This window comes from Schistocerca cancellata, chromosome 6 (assembly GCF_023864275.1).
Source record: "Schistocerca cancellata isolate TAMUIC-IGC-003103 chromosome 6, iqSchCanc2.1, whole genome shotgun sequence".
NCBI classification, from domain to species: Eukaryota; Metazoa; Arthropoda; class Insecta; order Orthoptera; family Acrididae; genus Schistocerca; species Schistocerca cancellata.
The window spans coordinates 159,733,556-159,756,699 of record NC_064631.1 but is presented as its reverse complement, the minus strand read 5'-3'; the positions used below and the strand labels follow the sequence as shown (position 1 = coordinate 159,756,699).

The 23,144-nt window shown below is 43.4% G+C and overlaps 1 long non-coding RNA gene across 1 annotated transcript in view; it reads right to left on the bottom strand.

Moving 5' to 3' along the window:
• LOC126191588 (uncharacterized) overlaps positions 1-23,144 on the bottom strand; it is a 492,063-nt gene that overhangs the window by 97,234 nt on the left and 371,685 nt on the right. The window lies entirely within an intron of this gene.

Here is a 23,144-nt window from a genome sequence, read left to right as displayed (position 1 = left end):
GTGATTTACGTAATTAATTACGTAATTTAGAATGACGTGACTAAAGTCATGGCATTATGGTAGCACTACGGCATTTAACAGACCTAGAGCGCGGAATGGTAGTTCGAGCTAGACGCATGAAACCTTCCATTTCGATGTCGTCAGGGAATTCAGTATTACGAGATCCACAGCGTCAAGAGCGTGCCGAGGATACCAAATTTCAAGCACTACCTCTTACCATGGACAACGCAGTGGCCAATGGCCTTCACTTAGCGACCTAGAGCAGCGGCGTTTGCGCAGAGTTGGCAGATCTAACTGACAAGCAACACTACGCGAAATAACCGTAGAAATCACTGTGCGTTATAAAGAGGGGTCCAAAAAATGTATCCACTGCATAAAAGTCCATAACTTGCAAACTAATTGACGGAGTTGCCTCATTTTTGGTGAACGTGTAGCTTAAAGTCCAGCTTAAAGATATCACTGTAGGTATTCGAAATGGTCGCCATTAACATTCACACACAAACGATGCCGCCGAACTGCTACGCGAACTACTGACTGCAACGTATTCAGTTGGATATTTGCACATGAATTACTTTTAATCTCCCGATCTGCACCAGGGTGCAATATAAACAAGTCAAGAATATCTCTGGTAATTACGTAGTAAACCGAAACCTGATATGTTTTAAGAAGGATTTTGCACGATATTGCATACATTTCTTCAAATGTCCGCTAGTTCGGGTTTATTTCAGCATTCCCGTTACATTTTCGCATGGTATAAATGTTGTGTCTAGACAAGGCAGCCTAGACACAATGAGAGGAAGCCGAAAGGCACGCGCTTAAACTCACGCAGGCTGGCGTGAGGTCTGAAACAGGATACGTAATGAATGCTATAAAGAAAAGTACGTAGCTTCTGGAATACTTAACTTTAATCCACATTTGTAGAACATCGCTCTTGATGATACATTAATAGAATCTCAATATAAATTGAAAACGGCGCCTTGCTAGGTCGTAGCAAATGTAGCTGAAGGATATGCTATCATCTCGGCAAATGAGAGCGTAATTCTCAGTGAACCATGGCTAGCAACGTCGGCTGTACAACTGGGGCGAGTGCTAGTACGTCTCTCTAGACCTGCCGTGTGGCGGCGCTCCGTCTGCCATCACTGACAGTGGCGACACGCGGGTCCGTCGTATACTAGCGGACCGCGGCCGATTTAAAAGCTACCACCTAGAAAGTGTGGTGTCTGGCGGTGACACCACAATAAACACGTATCTGACCATTTCTAACGCCAGATTGAATTTAATCAAAGTCCTCAATAAGTTCGACCTGACGAGTTGTAATATGACTGTCATACATCGCTTTGCGATTTTATTTCAGCATTAAACAAGCGTGTGAGATGGGCACATTTTTGCTGGAAGTGGAAAGTATTCGATTTCTCGTCAGAAGGGAGTGGATCTGGAGGACTCAGCAGTCCTGTAAGCTCGGCAGAAGGCCTTTCACTGTGCCTCAAAAGCAGGAAACCAGTGCCTCCTGGGTGTCAGCCAATTTTCGCGGAAACTGGTCCTTTTTCCCGAAATACTTCCTGGCGCTAACCCGCTCACCACAGACGTGGACTCGCCACTCGACACAGCTTTCCCCTTAAGGGTGCCTCAGGTGGAAATTTGCCTTTCGTTCACACATCAAAGACGAGCCACTTACCAGCGCTTCCCTGGCATGAGAAAGTCGTTGCTTACCCCCAAAATTACGGACTGTCCAATCGAAAATATCGTCCCCTCCACCAGATGCGACGACGCTACTGACCAATAAGAAGACATGTTCGAAAGCAGTACCAACGTCATCAATCGTAATGATGCATGGGAAGTTTCTGCTGTTTTCCCTTCCTTTTATGTAGGAAAGGGAACGTATTCATTTGTCAGATTGGCCGCAACAATCAGTCTCTCGTCGGAGAGGAGCTTGGGTACTGTGGGAGTTCAGAAGAGAATTTGGACTGGAGAGAATAACTTCCCAGCTCTCGTCTGGTACTGACCGACGCCCTCTCTCTTTAATTGCTCTTTCGCTCAGGCAATGGCAAAGTTCGTCTTCCGAGCAGGTCGCATTTAACTCATTTGGTTACGTATCTTCAATGCTCAGTTGTCTATATTAAATATTTATTTCACTTATCTTGCTTTTGTTTGCTGCTCAGATGTGGAGGTAGTATTCATTTTTGCTTCCTGCTGTTTTCTAATTAAATGCAACTCCCGCGAATTTTCTGAGTCATTTCATTTTGGTCTGCTACAATTTTCAGAAAATTGCTCTGTGTTATTCATTATCGATTATTCACTTGGTTACATTACATAATGTATTCTCGATATGACTTACAGTTTGATGGCTCTAATGTCGTGCAACTTCCCTATGGTTATGTGACCCCTAAATAATAAATATAACCAGCTGCATTTCTAGGATTTTTACTTCATTGTGACGTGTTCCTGCTGTGTGGGGTGGCCAAGCACTATTTCTAAGGATAGGTGCAGAGACGCAGTGGTGGTAACAAGTGTCACACACTGACACGTTTTTACAGGAAAAGTAGTCGGCACCCAAGATATTGAGCCTTATTTCGACGTCTTCCATGTCACTTAATTGTGTCACTATTCATATTAATTGCGTAGCGTCCCATGTAGGAAAATTTTGTACACTTCGCATTTAATTTCCACCTGCTCTATATCAGCTGATTACACTCCAATAAAAGTCTTCTTAGCAACATGAGATACCTAATTCTCAAAGTGCCACAAACATTTGCGTAGGATAACGGCTATGAGTATTATACAAAGTCATTGGCTAGGTGTGTGAGTGTAACGCTAAAAATCTATAGCATTTTTCCTGTCGTTTGTTGCATCTTTCACTTCAAGGCATGAACTGTTAATGTGAACAATGCTAAACCACACTGTGGTTATTCGTGCAAGTTAAACTGTAATAGGTTCTCTGTTTGAGGAAGCCATTTTAAAATTCAGTAAAAGACTACCATGTCCAACACGACAATTTGCTAGTAAAACACTGCAGTGATCAAATCAGTTGTCATGCTGGTGACGGATTTACGTTCAAGGAATGTCCCTGATAATACGATTGCAGTTTCACAAGTACCTACCAATAAATAAAGTGTGGGCAAAATAAAACTGGCCCAGAAAACAAGAAAGGCAGCCCAACTCTTTATATACACCTGAGGCAGATGGTGTAAGTTAGGTTGCCTATATTATGGTACATGAATTATTTTTTGGGCCATTCTTACTTTCAACACACTATACAAGGTGTAACGGCTATAAGTGCGGATATTTTTATATGTGCTACCTTGATATGCACACACATCAATGTGCTGGTTGCTTTTACTCTGTCTCAAACAGTCTTCACACAAACATGTCACATAATTTACGACCTGATGTTTTCTGCACAGTCGTAAATGCACCACCAAGTGGAATACGCCTGTCAGTATAAGTTAACCGTTTTGCATCCACGTGTCCACACTTCGAAACCTGACCTGTTGCCCACGGGAATACACTCCTGGAAATTGAAATAAGAACACCGTGAATTCATTGTCCCAGGAAGGGGAAACTTTATTGACACATTCCTGGGGTCAGATACATCACATGATCACACTGACAGAACCACAGGCACATAGACACAGGCAACAGAGCATGCACAATGTCGGCACTAGTACAGTGTATATCCACCTTTCGCAGCAATGCAGGCTGCTATTCTCCCATGGAGACGATCGTAGAGATGCTGGATGTAGTCCTGTGGAACGGCTCGCCATGCCATTTCCACCTGGCGCCTCAGTTGGACCAGCGTTCGTGCTGGACGTGCAGACCGCGTGAGACGACGCTTCATCCAGTCCCAAACATGCTCAATGGGGGACAGATCCGGAGATCTTGCTGGCCAGGGTAGTTGACTTACACCTTCTAGAGCACGTTGGGTGGCACGGGATACATGTGGACGTGCATTGTCCTGTTGGAACAGCAAGTTCCCTTGCCAGTCTAGGAATGGTAGAACGATGGGTTCGATGACGGTTTGGATGTACCGTGCACTATTCAGTGTCCCCTCGACGATCACCAGTGGTGTACGGCCAGTGTAGGAGATCGCTCCCCACGCCATGATGCCGGGTGTTGGCCCTGTGTGCCTCGGTCGTATGCAGTCCTGATTGTGGCGCTCACCTGCACGGCGCCAAACACGCATACGACCATCATTGGCACCAAGGCAGAAGCGACTCTCATCGCTGAAGACGACACGTCTCCATTCGTCCCTCCATTCACGCCTGTCGCGACACCACTGGAGGCGGGCTGCACGATGTTGGGGCGTGAGCGGAAGACGGCCTAACGGTGTGCAGGACCGTAGCCCAGCTTCATGGAGACGGTTGCGAATGGTCCTCGCCGATACCCCAGGAGCAACAGTGTCCCTAATTTGCTGGGAAGTGGCGGCGCGGTCCCTTACGGCACTGCGTAGGATCCTACGGTCTTGGCGTGCATCCGTGCGTCGCTGCGGTCCGGTCCCAGGTCGACGGGCACGTGCACCTTCCGCCGACCACTGGCGACAACATCGATGTACTGTGGAGACCTCACGCCCCACGTGTTGAGCAATTCGGCGGTACGTCCACCCGGCCTCCCGCATGCCCACTATATGCCCTCGCTCAAAGTCCGTCAACTGCACATACGGTTCACGTCCACGCTGTCGCGGCATGCTACCAGTGTTAAAGACTGCGATGGAGCTCCGTATGCCACGGCAAACTGGCTGACACTGACGGTGGCGGTGCACAAATGCTGCGCAGCTAGCGCCATTCGACGGCCAACACCGCGGTTCCTGGTGTGTCCGCTGTGCCGTGCGTGTGATCATTGCTTGTACAGCCCTCTCGCAGTGTCCGGAGCAAGTATGGTGGGTCTGACACAGTGGTGTCAATGTGTTCTTTTTTCCATTTCCAGGAGTGTATAAGCACTAATGGCTTGCTCTTGCCATATGTACTAACCAGCCTAAAAACATACTACTTCTAATAGCTATAATTATTAGTATGCAAATGAAATGAATACTAATGTAATGTTGTTCAGTACAGTAGTCTTAATCACTAACAAAAGTATCTGCACTTACACATGTTACACCCTGTATATGGCTATCATTTGCTTTACTTTGCACTGCACTTGAATATCTTTCCACTTCATATCACCACACAGTGCTTGTGTGAGGTGATTCCAGTTGTAATTCATTAGTCGTGCAGTGAAGGGCTCCCATATTTTTTCGTTTAACGAGTAACAGGGCACTTATCTACATTTAATGCTGCTTATCACCATGCAGTGATTATGAAAGCAATTTCATGAGGTACGAGGCACACAAGACATAAAACACTAAAGACGGGTCAGCCATATCTTGGTAATGTAATGGATGTTCACCGAAGTACGACCAACTGCTTAGAAATGTATTGAAATCAAACAAAGGAAGAAGTCAGCTTTATACGTGGATACAGCACAGAGCACCAGCTCCAAGTCATGAATCAAATTACAGAACAGAGCAATGTGCACGAGATACTATTTTTTTTGTCAAAGATTTTGGAAATGTATTGGTCAGAAATGTAACAAAACATGAGAAACGGACCTTCAAAAATAAGGCACTAACTTGACCTATGTTAGCCAGTTGAAGAATATCTACATCAGCAGGCCTACTATAGCTTCATTTAGAATACAAGAAGATGGTGCGAAATTCAGATATGATAGAAAAGTTAGGCAAGGAGATACGACATCATCAAGACTGATATCAGCAGCCCTAGTGGAAGTTTTCACATCCCTGAACCCGAAAAAAGAAGGGTTATCTGAAAATATTTGAACCAGAATCATATTGCTCAGAATATAGTGCTGTTCGATTCTATACAGATAAAGTTCAGTAAGTGATGGGAGAAAAATAATAGAGCACGTTTGTAAAGAGGCGTCACAATAAATTACAATAAGAATAAATCGATGTGAGACCAACACAGAGAAGGAAAAAATTGCACAAAATAAATGCAGTCACAGAACTACCACCACGCACGCAGAAAACTTGAAGAAGACATGTGTTCAGCAGTGAATATTAAGTTGCCGAAAATAATCAATATTACTAATACACGAAAAAATTTTGACATATTAAATTTGTATATCAGTTTCCCATTGCTCCTACTGTTGTGAGGAGAAAGAAGGTAGATATCCCGCACCCGGTCGCCCCTTTTCATGCCAGCTCCCAGGAGCTTCGCACGGTTGATGCCTGCCTGAATTAACCAGTCCGCTACGCCATCTTTGTGTGGACCGTCTAAACTGTCAGACGCGTGCCGTTGCGTTACTTATTTTTTTCCTTGTGGACGTCTATTTTCAAGGAAGTGGGAAAAAGTGTTCTCTTGCTCAAGAAATGCCGAAATCACTGTTGCTGGCCAGTGACATAAACCCCCAATCTTTCGAATACGAGTAATCTTTTAATATTACACTCAGCCTCGATAGTAAAAACGTAATTCAAGACTTCACTTAACTTTACGGCTTTTCATCGGTAATTTTATGGATACAACGTATATTCCTGATAGATTCTACATCCACGGATATATCTGATATATCTTCGAAATACAAATTTCCTTAAGTGGCTGAGAGTAGGTCCGATTCCACTGTCATTTCTCTCGCATTATTGATCCAATTACTAATAAAGTGTGGCGTGGTGGTGTGGACGAGCGTCAAGGGAGAAAAAATTTCACTCTATATGAGCTCGAATAGTTCTGTCATTACCATCATCATCTCTCCACGATGTACGAGGGTTGGAACTTAAATAGTGGCAACTATTTATTTACAGCTCGTACAACATGGATACGTGTTTCAAAGTTTGACTGACCTTCAAAGTAGTCTCCAGCATTGTGTGTAACCCGTTGCCAGCGATGTGGAAGTCGTATGATACTCTTAGCAGTGGCAGTTGTGTTTACTGTGCGAGGGGCGCGGTCTACTGCCCGACGAATTTGTAGCAGATCTGAAGCGAATGCTGTGAAGTGTTTCCTTCAGTTTAGAAATCGAGTTGACATTACGAGGGCTTAAGTCAGTAGGTGGTATAGCACGTAGCAGTCCCATCAGTCAAACAAATTAGTAACAGCTTGCTCTGTACGTGCTTGAGCATTGTCCTGCAAAATGATGGTCAGGTCCTGCAGAAAGTGTCATCACTTCTGTCTCTATGCTGTTCATTTTTGCAACACGACCTACGACCACCTAAGAGACAGAAGTGATGACACTTTCTATAGGAAATGACCATCATTTTGCAGGACAATGCTCAAGCACGTACAGTGCAAGCTGTCACTGATTTGTTTGACTGATGGGGCTGCTAAGTGCTATACCACCTACTGCACTCCCCTGACTCAAGCCCTCGTCAGTTCAACTCGACTTCTAAGCAGAACGGCATTCGCTTCAGAACTGGTACAAATTCGTATGTCAATAGACCGCGCCGCTCGTACTGTCAACGCAAGTGGCACTGCGAAAAGTATCCTACGACTTCCACATCGCTGGCAACGGGTTATACACAATTCTGGTGACTATTTTGAAGGTCAGTAAAACTTTGAAACACGTATCTATTTTGTACGAGCTGTAAATAAATAGTTGCCATTATTAAAGTTCTACCCCTCGTACATGTTAGAGGAAATAATAATATGACTGTCGTTGGAATCCACAGTCTCGGAGTTTTAACAGTAAATAATATGGCGCTGCAGAACGCTTCACGTACAGCGTCGCACCCTAGAAGAGCATGAAAATATCGGTTAGTTTGTTAAGGAAATGTAATTCAACCGTGAAAGAAGTGGGTTACGAAATTTTGGTAAGACCTGTTCTTGAGTGTTGCTCGTCACTCTGGATTCTTACCGTGTTGGGTTAGTAGAAGAGAGAGAGAGCGAAAGAGAGAGAGGAGAGAGAGAGAGAGAGAGAGAGAGAGAGAGAGAGAGAGAGAGAGAGAGAAAGAGAGGGGGAGAGAGAGAACATCCAGAAACGCGTAACTCGTTTCGACACGGGATGGTTCAGTCGAAGCTGCACGTCACGGGGACGTTTATTGCTGAAATTCTGAAAGCGGACAATGCATTTCTTCCTCCCACACACGTCTCGCGAAATGACCACGGAGAGAAAATCTCGTACTGAAGTTTAGTGCCAACCATTCATCCCATGCGTCGCTCCCAAATGAAATGAGCCAGAAAACGTGGACTAGATACTGGTTGTCACTTAGCAACAAATACAGCGGTGATATTTCAACCCTCTTAAGGTGGCCCAAGTCACCTGTTGGGGATGTGATTATGATGTCGCAACCGAAAGGAACAACCACAGCTAAGTAAGACGCGTGGGAGATCATGCACTGTCGCACAGAGACCATCAAGCGTTACGAATCGTGGTTACAGAAAATTACGTTAAATTAGCGAATGGAATGACTCATGGGTTCCAAAGTACTACCTTCAGTCAGCCGAACATTATGGCTGTGCATAAGGGTACAATGGTCAAGCTGGCTCCTCAAAAGCCCCACATTTTTTGTAATATGGCTCTTGAGGTAGAGTAAAGGGCGACGCCAGTGGAGAGTGTATGACTACAAACGAGTGATTTGGAGTCATGAGCCACGGTGTGCCCCCTGGCAATACTGTGGAAGTGTTTAGGTTTGACAAATGCCTGGAGGACGTTACCTGCCTTCATATGTAGTGCCAAGGAGGAGGTAGTGTTTGGGCACAAGGGTCTTTTTCGTCAGAGTCCCAATTTGAATCCAATGGAACACCTTTTGCGTAAGTTAGTTCCTCGACTCCGCTCAAGACTGCAGCGTCTAACATTACTAGTTTCTCTGGTTTCTTTTCATAAGGAAGTATGGGCTTCTGTTCTTTCACAGACTGTCAAACAGCTCAAAGAATGTCCCTCCAGCAGAGTTAAGGCAGTCATAAAAGCGAAGAACTGAATAGATCTTATTAATGCCCACCAACTGGCGTGGCGGCTGGGGTGGCCGAGCGGTTCTAGGCGCTACAGTCTGGAACCGCGCGGCCGCTACGTTCGCAGGTTCGAATCCTGCCTCGGGCATGGATGTGTGTGATGTCCTTAGGTTAGTTAGGTTTAAGTAGTTCTAAGTTCTAGGGGACTGATGACCTCAGATGTTAAGTCCCATAGTGCTCAGAGCCATTTGAACCACTTGCACTAACTGGCGTGTGGATACCTTGGATCACATAGTGTATAATTCGGTAATTCGGGTGCTTTCCTAAATTGTATTATTGTTGAACTGATAAATATATTGAAATTATATACAAATGATCGTGTTTGTATGCATGCCTAGTGATTAATGTTCTTATTGGCTGAGAATGGTATGTTGTTTTAACTGATACTGATACTCTGAGGGGGGGGGGGGGTTGTTTGGGGAAGAGACCAAATAACGAAGTCATCGGTCTCATTGGATTACGGAAGCATGGCGAAGGAAGTAGGCCGTGCCCTTCAAAGGTACCATCCCGGCATTTGCCTGAAGCGATTAAGGGAAATCACGGAAACCCTAAATCAGGATGACCGAACACGAGACTGAACCGTCGTCCTGTCGAATGCGAGTCCTGTGTGCTAACCACTGCGCCACCTCGCTCGGTGTTGTTGTTTGACCGAAACACATTTTTAATAAAGAAGCGTCATACAACTAATGCGTCAAATCAAAATTTCTCAAAAAATATTTATTTACATCTAGAGTCTACGGTCAATATCTGTAAGATGCGCTTAGCAATGGAACGAATGGTTCAAATGGCTCTAAGCACTATGGGACTTAATATCTGAGGTCATCAGTCCGCTAGACTTAGGACTACTTAAACCTAACTAACCTAAGGACATCACACACATGCATGCCCGAGGCCGCGTGGTTCCGGCCTGAAGCGCCTAGAAGCGCTCGGTCAGAGCGGCCGGCGCAACTGAAGGTCTCTTTGCATCTCGTAACAAGGTTCCAGAGATATCACCTTCTTCTACACAATTACATCGTTCGCAAACAGGTATACGGAGCTCCAGATGGTATCCCCCGGAGCATGCGATGAAGAGCGCTAACCTCTGCTTCTTTTGATGTCTCCTAACGAAATAAAAATTATTGTCTCTGAATTGTACTGTCTCTTTTTAGAAGTGGCTGACAGAAGTATTATTGTTTCGGAATGTAAGTCGTTTCTGTGGTGTGTTGGTGGAATTTTTTAGGGAAAGCTGTCACGTTATATACTGAAGTAACCTGTGTTGCCAAGGTACTTGTTTTGGAATACATTCCAACCGAGTAATATTCCTGCGTTTATCTTAGTTCTAGCAGGTGAGCAACCGCGGTGATAAGAAAATCACGTGGAACAGACACAAGGCGGTATGCGGAATGTCGCTGTTAGTCATAGTTTAGCTAGTATACTGATGTCCACGCAGCTGTTGTTATGTCACGTTTCCTTACATTTCCTACATTTTATGTCTCTCATCTTTCCAAAAGTGGACAGGTTGTAAGAAACCAACGCATATAAAGTAAAATAGAAATCTGACTACCAGAAAATGCAATTACTCAAAAGCAGAACGTAAAATAAGATTTGATGTGTCATTAAAATCTTTTAAAAATTAGAAGTAGCTTTCTCTATCGCCATGTCACTTCTCAGACAGTAGAAATTTTATACGAGGCAGTTAATTGAAGCGGCCTGCGGGAAAAAGGGGAAAGAGTGTGGTCCCGCTTTCTCTACCCTTCGTCGCGGTGTCATATGGCTGCCGTGAACCCCTTTGATGATATTTAATTCAACGTGAGATTTCCGTTCCCGCATGAAATATGGCGCTTTTTATCCCCTCTGGCCTTTTTGCGATAGACTTTCCCCTCTCTGACATGCCTTCGCACAATATTATAACCCGAGGTTTCGTTGCGCTTTGTGTTTCCCGAGACGGGTGAGAAATTTACAAGAAGAAAACGGCGGTTTGTAGCGCAGCCTTTGAACGCCGCTGTCGCGTTGCCCTCTGCAGACAGAAAAACGGCGAGACGGAGCACCTGCGAGCGAAGGAACGCGGTAAACATCTGGCGCAGTCAGCGAGCAGTCGGCTTAGCGGCGAGAACACACGCCGACGGATGCACTGCGGTCTCAATTTCTGAACGTTAGACTACGATAGTAGTGGTACAATGGTCCGCACAACTTTTTGAAGAGCAAAGTACTATTCACAGCGGCAAACTGTACTACACACATTATGCTGTTATCTACGAGGGTCACTCCAAAAGAAATGCACACTATTTTTGTAAAAATACAGTTTTCATTCTGCATGTGCTAAAGTTTTACAGTGTGTTGATACACACTTCCCGCTTGTTTTCAAACTTAGTTCAACCTGTTCCAGTGAGTGGGGCCGTCACAGCATGTCTTCAAGATGGCTGCTACACTTGACGTCCGTCAGAAGCAACGTGCTGTCATAGAATTCCTGTGCTGTGAAAATGAGACCGTGGGAAACATCCACAAGAGGTTAAAAATGGTGTATGGAGATGCTGCTGTCGATCGCGGTGCAGTTAGTCGGTGGACAAGCAGGTTACGTGATGAAAGCGGGCACGACAATATTGAGGATTGTCCTCGCAGCGGCAGGCCTCGTACTGCACATAATCCAGACAATGCGCAGAGAGTTAGCGAATTGGTGACTGCTGACAAACGCACCACAGTTAACGAATCGTCACGCTACGTTGAGATAGGGGAAGGAAATGTTTGCAGAATACTGAAAGTGTTGACGTTAAAAAAGGTTTGTGCCAGGTGGGTTACCAGACAGTGGCTCACAAAGAAACAAGAAAAACGGTATGCAGCGAACTTTTGGAACAGTACGAGAACGGTGGAGATGAATTTCTTGGAAGAATTGTGACAGGTGATGAAACATAGCTCCATCATTTTTCACCAGAGACGAAGAGGCAATCAATGGAATGGCATCATGCAAATTCACCCAAGAAAAAACAAAGTACAAAACAACGCCTTCTGCTGGAAAAGTTATGGCTACGGTGTTTTTAGATTCCGAAGAACCCTTGCTTGTGGACATCATGACAAGTGGAACCACCATAAATTCTGGCACATATGTGATGACACTGAAGAAACTTCAAGCTCGACTGTGTCGTGTTCGACCACATCGGCAAAATCAGGATGTTTTGCTGTTGCACGACAATGCACAGTCACATGTCAGTCAATAAACCATGGAAGCGATCACAAAACTCGGATGAACAACACTGAAACACTCGCCTTACAGTCCTGCCCTGGCTCCATGTGACTATCATATCTTTGGGAAACTGAAAGACTCTCTTCGTTGTTTGAAGATGATGACTCCCTTGTGCACGCTGCCAAACAGTGGCTCCAACAGGTTGGGCTAGAATTTTACCGTGCCGGTATACAGACGCTGGTTTCAAGGTGGCGTAAGCCAGTTGAGAGGGATGAAAATTATGTGGAGAAATAAAAATATTGTTCCTAAAGGATGTATCTACACACTGTAAAACTTTCAGACATGTAGAATGAAAGACGGATTTTATTAAAAAAAATAGTGTGCATTTCTTTTGGAGTGACCCTCGTATAATGAAGTACTATCTGAACAAGGCAGCATAAATACCCAGTAAGAGCTTGCTAATATTTCAAACTGGTGTGACGATTGCCAGCTTGGTTTAAATGTTCGGAAATGTGAAATCGATCACTTCACAAAAAGGAAAGAACATACTACTCTATGACTACTGTATCAACGAGTCACAACTGGATTACAAATACCTGTACGTAAAAATTTGTGGGGATATGAAATGGAATGATCGTATAGGCTCAGTCGTAGATGAAGCAGATTTCAAACTCCAATTCATATGTAGAATACTAGGGAAACGAAAGCAGTCTACAAAGAAGATTGCTTAAGCAGCACTCTAGTGTGTAGGGTCCATACCAAACAGGAGTAACAGGATCCCCTGAAAGTATACAAAGAAGGACAGCACAAAGGACACAGGTTTGTTTGACCCATGGAGAAGCGGAAAGAATTTAACACGCCAATGACATCCTACTTAAGAAGTATTTAGGAAGCCAGGAATATACCGCGTCCTAACACCGTCTACCATGCACTTCACAGTGACTGTGAGTATGCATGAAGTTGTAGATTAATGTATCAAAAGCAACTGTTCTCTCCAAAATTTCTGAATAATTATGTAACTAAGGAATTTAGTACCACAACGGGGCAGAAAGGATATTTACTTCTACTTTTTTCAGCGCTGTATTTTCGACTATGAAAAGAAATATGGTTCAAATGGCTCTGAGTACTATGGGACTCAACTTCTGAAGTCATCAGTCCCCTAGAACTTAAAACTACTTAAAGCTAACTAACCTAAGTACATCACACACATCCATGCCCGAGGCAGGATTCGAACCTGCGAGTAGCGGTCGCGCGTTTGCAGACTGAAGCGCCTAGAACCGCTCGGCCACAACGGCCGGCCTGAGAAGAAATAAACCAACAATATTTTCATAACAGAGTGGTTTTGTAGCAAGTGTCCTATTCTATGAAAATATCCTTGTACCTTCCTCTGACGATTTGACTTGTTATTCTTCTGCACACTTACGTCGTTCCCAAAGGTAACATACACGATAGAACCAACCGGGATGGATTTCATCATCTTCTAAATGCCACCCAAGGACCTACGAACACCAAAGGAAAAGACTACCAAAAACTTTTTTTTCGAAAAATGTACATAGCAATAATATTTTCCAAGCACTTACGACGAAGTAAGTGTTATGTGTAGCTTTCATCGACCATCCCGAGAAGATTATTACGGTGAGTGCTCAGTAAGTAATGCAACACATTTTTTTACTTCTGAAAGCAGGTTGGTTTTATTCAGGATTCCAATACACCATATTATTCCCCACTCTTTTGGCTACAAAACATTTTTTTCAACATAATCTCCGTGCCATGCGACGACCTTACTCCACGTTACTGGGAGGGCCAGTATAGCCGAATGCTGTAGTTCTATAGAAGGCCTTTATCCAGCGGTTTAGATTAGATTAGATTAATTATTCATTCCCTAGACCCATAAGAGACGGAATCCTCCTGGGTGTGGAACATGTCAGATAAACACATTATAAAAATACAATTAGAAAAACTTGAGTTTCATTAATTTTAATGATCCTCAGTCAATAAACAGTAAAATTATGTACATGAATTAAATTTAAACTTCTAATATTTACAGGTTTAATACTTACATCTGCTTTCGATAAATCCATCATTCAGAGATTTGCTATTACAACGAAGAATTGTCAAAAATAAAATTAAATTATTCCTTTCAGTGATCCTCAGTTAAGAACAGTCAGATTATGTACAAGATTTAAAATTAAACTTCCACTATTTACAGACTTAAGAATTACATCTACTTTCCATACATCCATCATTCACACAGTAGGTAGTTACTTGGCTGTTACAACCAACTATTGTCAAAAATTAAAGTATAATAAATTTTCATTGAAATGATCTACTGGACTTGTTGAGAAACTCGTGGATGGAACAGAAGTAGTTGGCCACCAAAAATTCTTGTAAATTACATTTAAATTGTGCCTTGTCTGAAACTAAACTCTTAATGGTTTGCTGGTAACTTATTGAAAATATGCGCTGCTGAATACTGGACTCCTTTCTGGGCAAGAGTAAGTGATGTTCAATCTTTATGTATATTGTTCTTACCCCTAGTACTGATACCTTGTAATAAGCAGTTAGTTGGAAAGAGAGACGTATTATTTACAACAAACTTCATTAAGGAATAAATATACTGAGAATCTGTGGTTAATATGCCCAATTCTTTGAATAGGTTTCGACATGATGTTCTTGGATTTACACTACTCATTACTCTTTTTATATCCTTCTGTACTCTAAAAATTTTTTCTCTATTTGTGGAGTTACCCCAAAATATGATACCATATGCCATAATGGAGTGAAAATAAGCAAAATATGCCAGTTTTTCTATAATTATATCTCCTATATCTGACATCATTCGCATTGCAAACACACACTTGTTTAGGCGCTTTAGCAGTTCGTTAGTATGTTGCTCCCAACTGAATTTATTATCAAGTTGTAATCCCAAGAATTTTACACTCTCAACTTCTCCTATTTCCATGTCATCACATTTTATACTCATACCAGAAGGAAATCTCTTGGAAGTTCTGAACTGCACATAGTGGGTCTTTTCAAAGTTTAATGACAGTGAACTGGCTATGAACCACTTATTAATGTCAGTAAAAATTTAATTAGCTGACCTTTCTAAATTTATATTTGATTTACTATTTATTGCAATGTTTGTATCATCTGCAAATAAGACAAACTTGGCATCTGTTAATGTAACAGATGACAGGTCATTAATATGCAAATATGACAGTGAATGTCATATGGTTGATGATAGTGTGAGATGACGATGAGTATTAAAATGAAGTGACACAGTATATTAAAAACAAATACGAGTTTCTGTGAAAGGAGACCCGTGAGCGTACTGGTTGTATCTATCCATAGAGTGAATCATGAAAGAACAACAAGTTTTATGGCTTTAGGAGTACTGTAATCGAAATGTTTGCTCTGTCTGGTACGAGGTGCATTCAAGTTATAAGGCCTCCGAATTTTTTTCTAATTAACTACTCACCCGAAATCGATAAAACTGGCGTTACTTCTCGACGTAATCACCCTGCAGACGTACACATTTTTCACAACGCTGACGCCATGATTCCATGGCAGCGGCGAAGACTTCTTTAGGAGTCTGTTTTGACCACTGGAAAATCGCTGAGGCAATAGCAGCACGGCTGGTGAATGTGCGGCCACGGAGAGTGTCCTTCATTGTTGGAAAAAGCCAAAAGTCACTAGGAGCCAGGTCAGGTGAGTAGGGAGCATGAGGAATCACTTCAAAGTTGTTGTCACGAAGAAACTGTTGCGTAACGTTAGCTCGACGTGCGGGTGCGTTGTCTTGGTGAAACAGCACACGTGGAGCCCTTCCCGGACGTTTTTGTTGCAGTGAGGGAGGAATTTGTTCTTCAAAACATTTTCGTAGGATGCACCTGTTACCGTAGTGCCCTTTGGAACGCAATGGGTAAGGATTACGCCCTCGCTGTCCCAGAACATGGACACCATCATTTTTTCAGCACTGGCGGTTACCCGAAATTTTTTTGGAGACGGTGAATCTGTGTGCTTCCATTGAGCTGACTGGCGCTTTGTTTCTGGATTGAAAAATGGCATCCATTTCTCATCCATTGTCACAACCGACGAAAAGAAAGTCCCATTCGTGCTGTCGTTGCGCGTCTACATCGCTCGGCAACGTGCCACACGGGCAGCCGTGTGGTCATTCGTCAGCATTCGTGGCACCCGCCTGGATGACACTTTTCGCATTTTCAGGTCGTCATGCAGGATTTTGTGCACAGAACCCACAGAAATGCCAACTCTGGAGGCGATCTGTTCAACAGTCATTCGGCGATCCCCCAAAACAATTCTCTTCACTTTCTCGATCATGTCGTCAGACCGGCTTGTGCGAGCCCGAGTTTGTTTCGGTTTGTTGTCACACGATGTTCTGCCTTCATTAGACAGTCGCACCCACAAACGCACTTTCGACACATCCATAACTCCATCACCACATGTCTCCTTCAACTGTCGATGAATTTCAATTGGTTTCACACCACGCAAATTCAGAAAACAAATGATTGCACGCTGTTCAAGTAAGGAAAACGTCGCCATTTTAAGTATTTAAAACAGTTCTCATTCTGTTGTACGGTGCTGCCATCTCTGGGACGTATTGACAATGAACGCGGCCTCATTTTAAAACAATGCGCATGTTTCTATCTCTTTCCAGTCCGGAGAAAAAAAATCGGAGGCCTTAGAACTTGAATGCACCTCGTACTGGACGTCGTGGTCGTGGACCACCGCAACTACCTCTATTTGTGTGTGTGTGTGCGTGTGATGTGGGGGAGGTGAGGCGAGAGCGGCCACGCGGGCAGGTACGGAGGCGCTCGCTAAACGTGCCATTGTGGCGCAGTGAATGGAAGCAGCCGGCGGCAGGGGACCGGGACGCTGTGATTTACGCTGGGAACTGGGCGCGCCAATTACCTCGCCTTCATACCTGCAGGGCGCAACAGCCAGCCCTTTGCTGGGCCGTCCTCCGTATCTGGAGCGCCGTCTCCGGCTCGGGATTCTCCAAATGTAAGGGGACAGGTCAAGGACACAGCGATGCCGTGTTGGAGGCGCGAACTGTGCGAAAAAAAGAACTTTGGAAGTACGGTCTCTTCGGCGAGGTGTCCATCTGAAACCGTGCACTGGGATCAACAAAGAGTGTGTTCTTTTCCAAGAAACCACCCCACAGTCCCGGCGAAGAGCGGTGCACTATTATTTCTAATTTGACTTATTCAATATAATCTTAATATAAAAACAATTATTCCTAGACCAAAATTCTGAGTGTAAAAAAAAATAAAGCACGATGAATACTTGCGGTTGTTTACTACAAACATTTTCAAATCGTTCAAACCGTAAAAAAACGGCGAGCATGCATTGAAAAACATTATCATTAACTAAAATGCATTCGTATTGTGCCCAACGAGACAACGACAGTATGTAGTTAAAAATTTCGCCATGAGTAAGCCAAGATGACGGTAATAAAGAAGGAAAATTGCCAGATTCTTAGTAAATCTTGTATCACATTCCTATTACTTTCGAAGTGTCCTGCGAGTCAGGTTAGACTTGTGACATTTTACTTTTACTCATCACTTGGGCACATTTTATAAAGATGACTAGATTATGTTGGATCGCATTTCAGTAAACCATGCTATGGAACAGATGACACTTCCTGTAATGTTGCTTATACTGTTCTCAGTACAATGCCTGCTGTACAATTGAAAATCACGGGCATGTGGTACGAGTTTTTCTCATGCAACTGACAGTTTTCCTTCCTTATCACTGTCACCTTGCGAGATTATGATTTTTCAACCTGGGCGATCATGTTGAAGAGTTTAACTACACACTGTCATAATCTTTTTGGTCGACAATACGAATGCATTTCACAGGATAACTGTAATTAATGATGCATGTTCACTGTTTTCTTTACGATTTGAACGAACTGAAGACGGTTGTAAAAAACAAATTAAAGAAGTCATCGTGCTGTAGTTGTATACAAAAAATTGCGGTTTAGGCATAAAAAGTTTTTACGTTAAAACATGACTTAATTTCAGGCTAGCAACGTGTTTTTCATCTTGGACATACTGCAAATGAAAATCTGTTTCAAATTCTTTTTCTTCTTCTTCTTCCACACTTAACAAACGCCAATTCACACGTCACATTCACAGTCGGTCCTGTCTTTTGCTAGCTCTTCCAGGATCTCTTCTTCCATTTCGCGTACAAAGATTTACCTGCTTTTGCAATCTATCTTCAGTCATTCTGTGAACACACACATCAAAAAAAGTTTTGACCACCTGGTTCCCAGAACTCCTGACGATAGACGTTGACTAAGGAGATTGTATCACAGACACAGTCCCTTTGACTATTCAGAGATGCCGGCCGGTGTGGCCGTGCGGTTCTAGACGCTTCAGTCTGGAACCGCGTGACCGCTACGGTCGCAGGTTCGAATCTTGCCTCGGGCATTGATGTGTGTGATGTCCTTAGGTTAGTTAGGTTTAAGTAGTCCTAAGTTCTAGGGGACTGATGACCACAGATGTTAAGTCCCATAGTGCTCAGAGCCATTTGAACCAACTATTCAGAGATGTCACTAAACCCGCCGAAAGACGTAAACAACCATGCTTGAGCAGCGCCTATTAGTCGCAGGGGGTCCGACAGTCGATCAGTTCCAGTCATTCCACCGGGAAGGAGGTACACGGCTCGTGTTGCCTGTCGTTCAACCATGCCTAGGCCGTCAGTACCGCGGTTCGATCGCGTCCGCATGGTTTAATTTGTGCAAGGAAGGGCTCTCAACAAGGGAAGTGTCCAGGCGTCTAGGGGTAAACCATCATTCATGAAAGTGGCGAGATTGGACTGAGCAAAGGTTGGTAATTTGTGCGGGAACTGATAACCGTGCAGTTGAGCGCCCCACAAACCAAACATCATCATCATCGGAGTCAACCAAAGCGATGTTGTTCGGACATGGAGGAGATACAGAGAGACAGGAACTGTCGATTACATGCCTCGCTCAGACCACCCAAGGGCTACTACTGCAGTGGATGACCGCTACCTACAGATTATGAATCGGAGAAACCCTGACAGTAACTCCACCATGTTGAACAATGCTTTTCGTGCAGCCATAGGACGTCGTGTTACGACTCAAACTCTGCGCAATATGCTGCATGATGCGCAATTTCACTCCCGACGTCCTTGGCGAGGTCCATCTTTGCAACGACGACACAATGCAGCGTCGTACAGATGGGCCCAACAACATGCCGAATGGACCGTTCAGGATTGGCATCACGTTCTCTTCAACGATGAGTGTCGCATACGCCTTCAACCAGACAATCGTCGGAGACGTGTTTGGAGGCAACCTGATCAGGCTGAATGCCTTAGACACACTGTCCAGCGAGTGCAGCCAGGTGGAGATTCCCTGCTGTTTTGGGGTGGCATTATGTGGGGCCGACATACGCTGCTGGTGGTCATGGAAGGCGCCGTAACGGCTGTATGATACCTGAATGCCATCCTCAAGTGAAACCATATCGGTGGAATATTGGCGAGGTATTCGTCTTCATGGACGACAATTCGCACCCCCATCGTCTTTATCTTGTGAGTGACTTCCTTCAGGATAACGACATCGCTCGACTAGAGTGGCCAGCATGTCCCACAGACATGAACCCTATCAAACATGCCTGGGATAGATTGAAAAGGGCTGTTTATGGACGATGTGACGCACCAACCACTCTGAGGGATCTACGAAGAATTGCCGTTGAGGAGTGAGGCAATCTGGACCATCAGTGCCTTGATGAACTTGTGGATAGTATGCCACGACGAATACAGGCATGCATCAATGCAAAAGGACGTGCTACTGGGTATTACAGGAACCACCGCCGCTGAAGGTCTCGTTGTACGGTGGTACAACATGCAATGGTTTTCATGAGCAATAAAAAGATCGGAAATGATGTTTATGTTAATCTCAATTCTAATTTTCTGTACAGTTTCCTGAACTCTCGGAAACGAGGTGACGTCAAACTGTTTTGAAGTGTGTATATTCTATCCATTTTCTTCTGTAATCGCTCACTCTTTCCCCAATGTTATAAACATTAAGTTTCGTTCTCATGTCTTCGTTATGTTTTCTGTCTAGCCTTGAAAGTCATTTCATTTTTCTGAAAAGTCTCTTTACCTTCTGTGGAGGCACACAAGTCTCACTCTCACACAATAAAATTGGTGTTGCCACTACTTCATAAATTTTGACTCTTGAGTCACTTCTTGTCTTGTTATTCGACGGTCTGTTTATAATATCATATACGTCTTAAAAACTTTGAATTTTAGTTTCTACATATATCTTGATCTTTATTGTAACTTGTAACTGTTCCCAGACAGCATAAATAAGAGATTTATGCTATGAGTCTACTGTTGATAATTTATCTTTGAACGGAGTAGGTATTTTCCTTGAAATGCCATTATTCTAGTTTTAGTTATCGAAGCTTTCAAGTTATATTTTTTGACATTTTGTTCAGAGTCGATACACAGATCTTTGAAAAACATTATCTCTTTCTTGTATGACAGTAAGATTTTCCACAAACAGAAAAATATTTGTTGGTTTCATGATGATTTATTTTCACCCCTGAGCTCGTTTCCGATTTCCATTCTTTAACGATCAAACAAATGGCTCTGAGCACGATGAGACTTAACATCGGAGGTCATCAGTCCCTTAGCACTTGGAACTACTTAAACCTAACTAACCTAAAGACAGCATACACATCCATGCCCGAGGCAGGATTCGAACCTGCGACCGTAGCAGTCGCGCGGTTCCGGACTGAAGCGCCTAAGACCGCTCGGCCACAGCGGCCGACTTTTAACGATCATCTGAGTTACATAGCATCATAGCAAACCGACTAGGAAAATAGACTTAGAGGTGCACAGTATACTTAAATGAGATCTGGCACATGATAAAATTGCATCTGAGTCATGCTGTCATTTTTCTTATATTAAAATATTGCTTTTAAGCCCATTTATCGCTCTAATAAGAACGGAAGAACACAAATAGCTTTGGGGACAGAAAGACAAAAATACCTTTCTTGTAAATAAGTATTTTTCTTTCCAGCACAAGGTGAGTGATTTAAGCAGTAAACATGAAACGTTTGCATAACGCTTAAGATGTAGAAGTGCTGATGAACTGAAAGAAACTCTGCTAATAGAGTCGTAGAGCACAGTAGTAGACTGATCGCCTTACAGTCTATGTTCTGCGCGTGTATTACATGAAATTATGTTGAATAAAGAAAACATTTACCTGGGAATGAGATGCAGCATTTTGTTTGATTCAGATAACAGCCATATCGGTGGATAAATTTCTAAGATGAGTGTAAAAAAAAAAAGGCTCTGAGCACTATGCGACTCAACTTCTGCGGTCATCAGTCGCCTAGAACTTAGAACTAATTAAACCTAACTAACCTAAGGACATCACACACATCCATGCCCGAGGCAGGATTCGAACCTGCGACCGTAGCGGTCGCTCGGTTCCAGACTGTAGCGCCTAGAACCGCACGGCCACTACGGCCGGCGATGAGTGTCGCTTACTAATCTCACGAACATGTGACCTTACGAATGTTATTTCTAAACGTGGGGGAGAGCAAACTTACAGAAGAGAAGTTGGGAACTTTTTAGTGTATCATATCATTAACGTGAATGTTATTATAGAGCGAACATTAGATTAGATGGACAATGAGGTGAAGGAATTTAGCCAAAGCCCGATTTATGAAAGGGGGACAATATTGTACCAAGTGACACCATCGTTTGAGTTGAGACACTTGACACACATTTGGTTCTCGTCCTGTCATCTAGTTTTAGTTGTCTGTGGTCTCCTTAAGTGAACTAAAGCCAATGCAGGATGATTCATTCGCAGACGAGACCGTCAGTTTTCTACCCTATCTTTGCCTTATGATACTTATGATTAATTTATATCGTCATCTTTGGTAGGGCTGTAAGCCATAACCGTCCATCTATTTTCTTTTGATTCGAAATTTAAGGGAACGGTTGCACGCAGAACCATCTTCATGCGTGTTAAACGTTCTAATATATACATCGTCTAAAAACAAAGAAGTGAAAAATAATGGTTTGCTTTGTTAGTGCCAATGAGCTTAACTTTTTTGGCAGATATTGTTGGCAAAAGAAGAAAAAGAGCTAATGACGACCACAGAATTGAAATTAAGGTACAAGGGATGAAGACGTCTGTCTAAATCAAGCAACTAGCATAGCGGCTAACAAAATACGGGCATGTTCAGTGGAGGGATGGGGGGGGGGGGGGGGGAGGAGTGGACGTGGGCAGGAGTGCGGGTGGGATCAGATAACCACCAGGCTTTCCAGATTTAAACTTTCAGTGGTTATTTTCAATCACTTCAGGCGAGTATAGTGTGGTTTTTTTAAACCAACTCACAGCCAAGTTCTTTCCGGCCTTTGCGCTGTTTTTAGCAATTGCAACGTGGCGAAACATTAAACTATAACGCCCGCAGCTCGTGGTCGTGCGGTAGCGTTCTCGCTTCCTAAGCCCGGGTTCCCGGGTTCGATTGTCGGCGGGATCAGGGATTTTCTCTGCCTCGTGATGGCTGGGTGTTGTGTGATGTCCTTAGGTTAGTTAGGTTTAAGTAGTTCTAAGTTCTAGGAGACTGACAACCATAGATGTTAAGTCCCATGGTGCTCAGAGCCATTTGAACCATTAAACTCTAACTTCCTTTTTTTTACTTATAGCCGACAGTACGGACTTTGCGGAACAGAAATTCAGTTTAGGACAAATAAAGCATAGGCATAAATGATGAATGGAAGAAACAAAATGATATGCTAAAACGTAGAAACTGGAAAATATGTAATGGAAGAAGTGAAACAATTACATTTTCCAGGAGGGAAGATCACGCAATATTAGTTGCAGCAAAGAAGAGACTAAGTAGAGCCTGAAGCATGTCAAAATTACCTCTCCGACGAAGGAATTCTATAGGTAGAAATTGTTGGATAAAGGGCAAAATGTCTGTTGAGAATTTTTATTAAAGAGGAACGTTCATCTTGATGAAACAAGAGAGTAGAACTTGGAAACATTT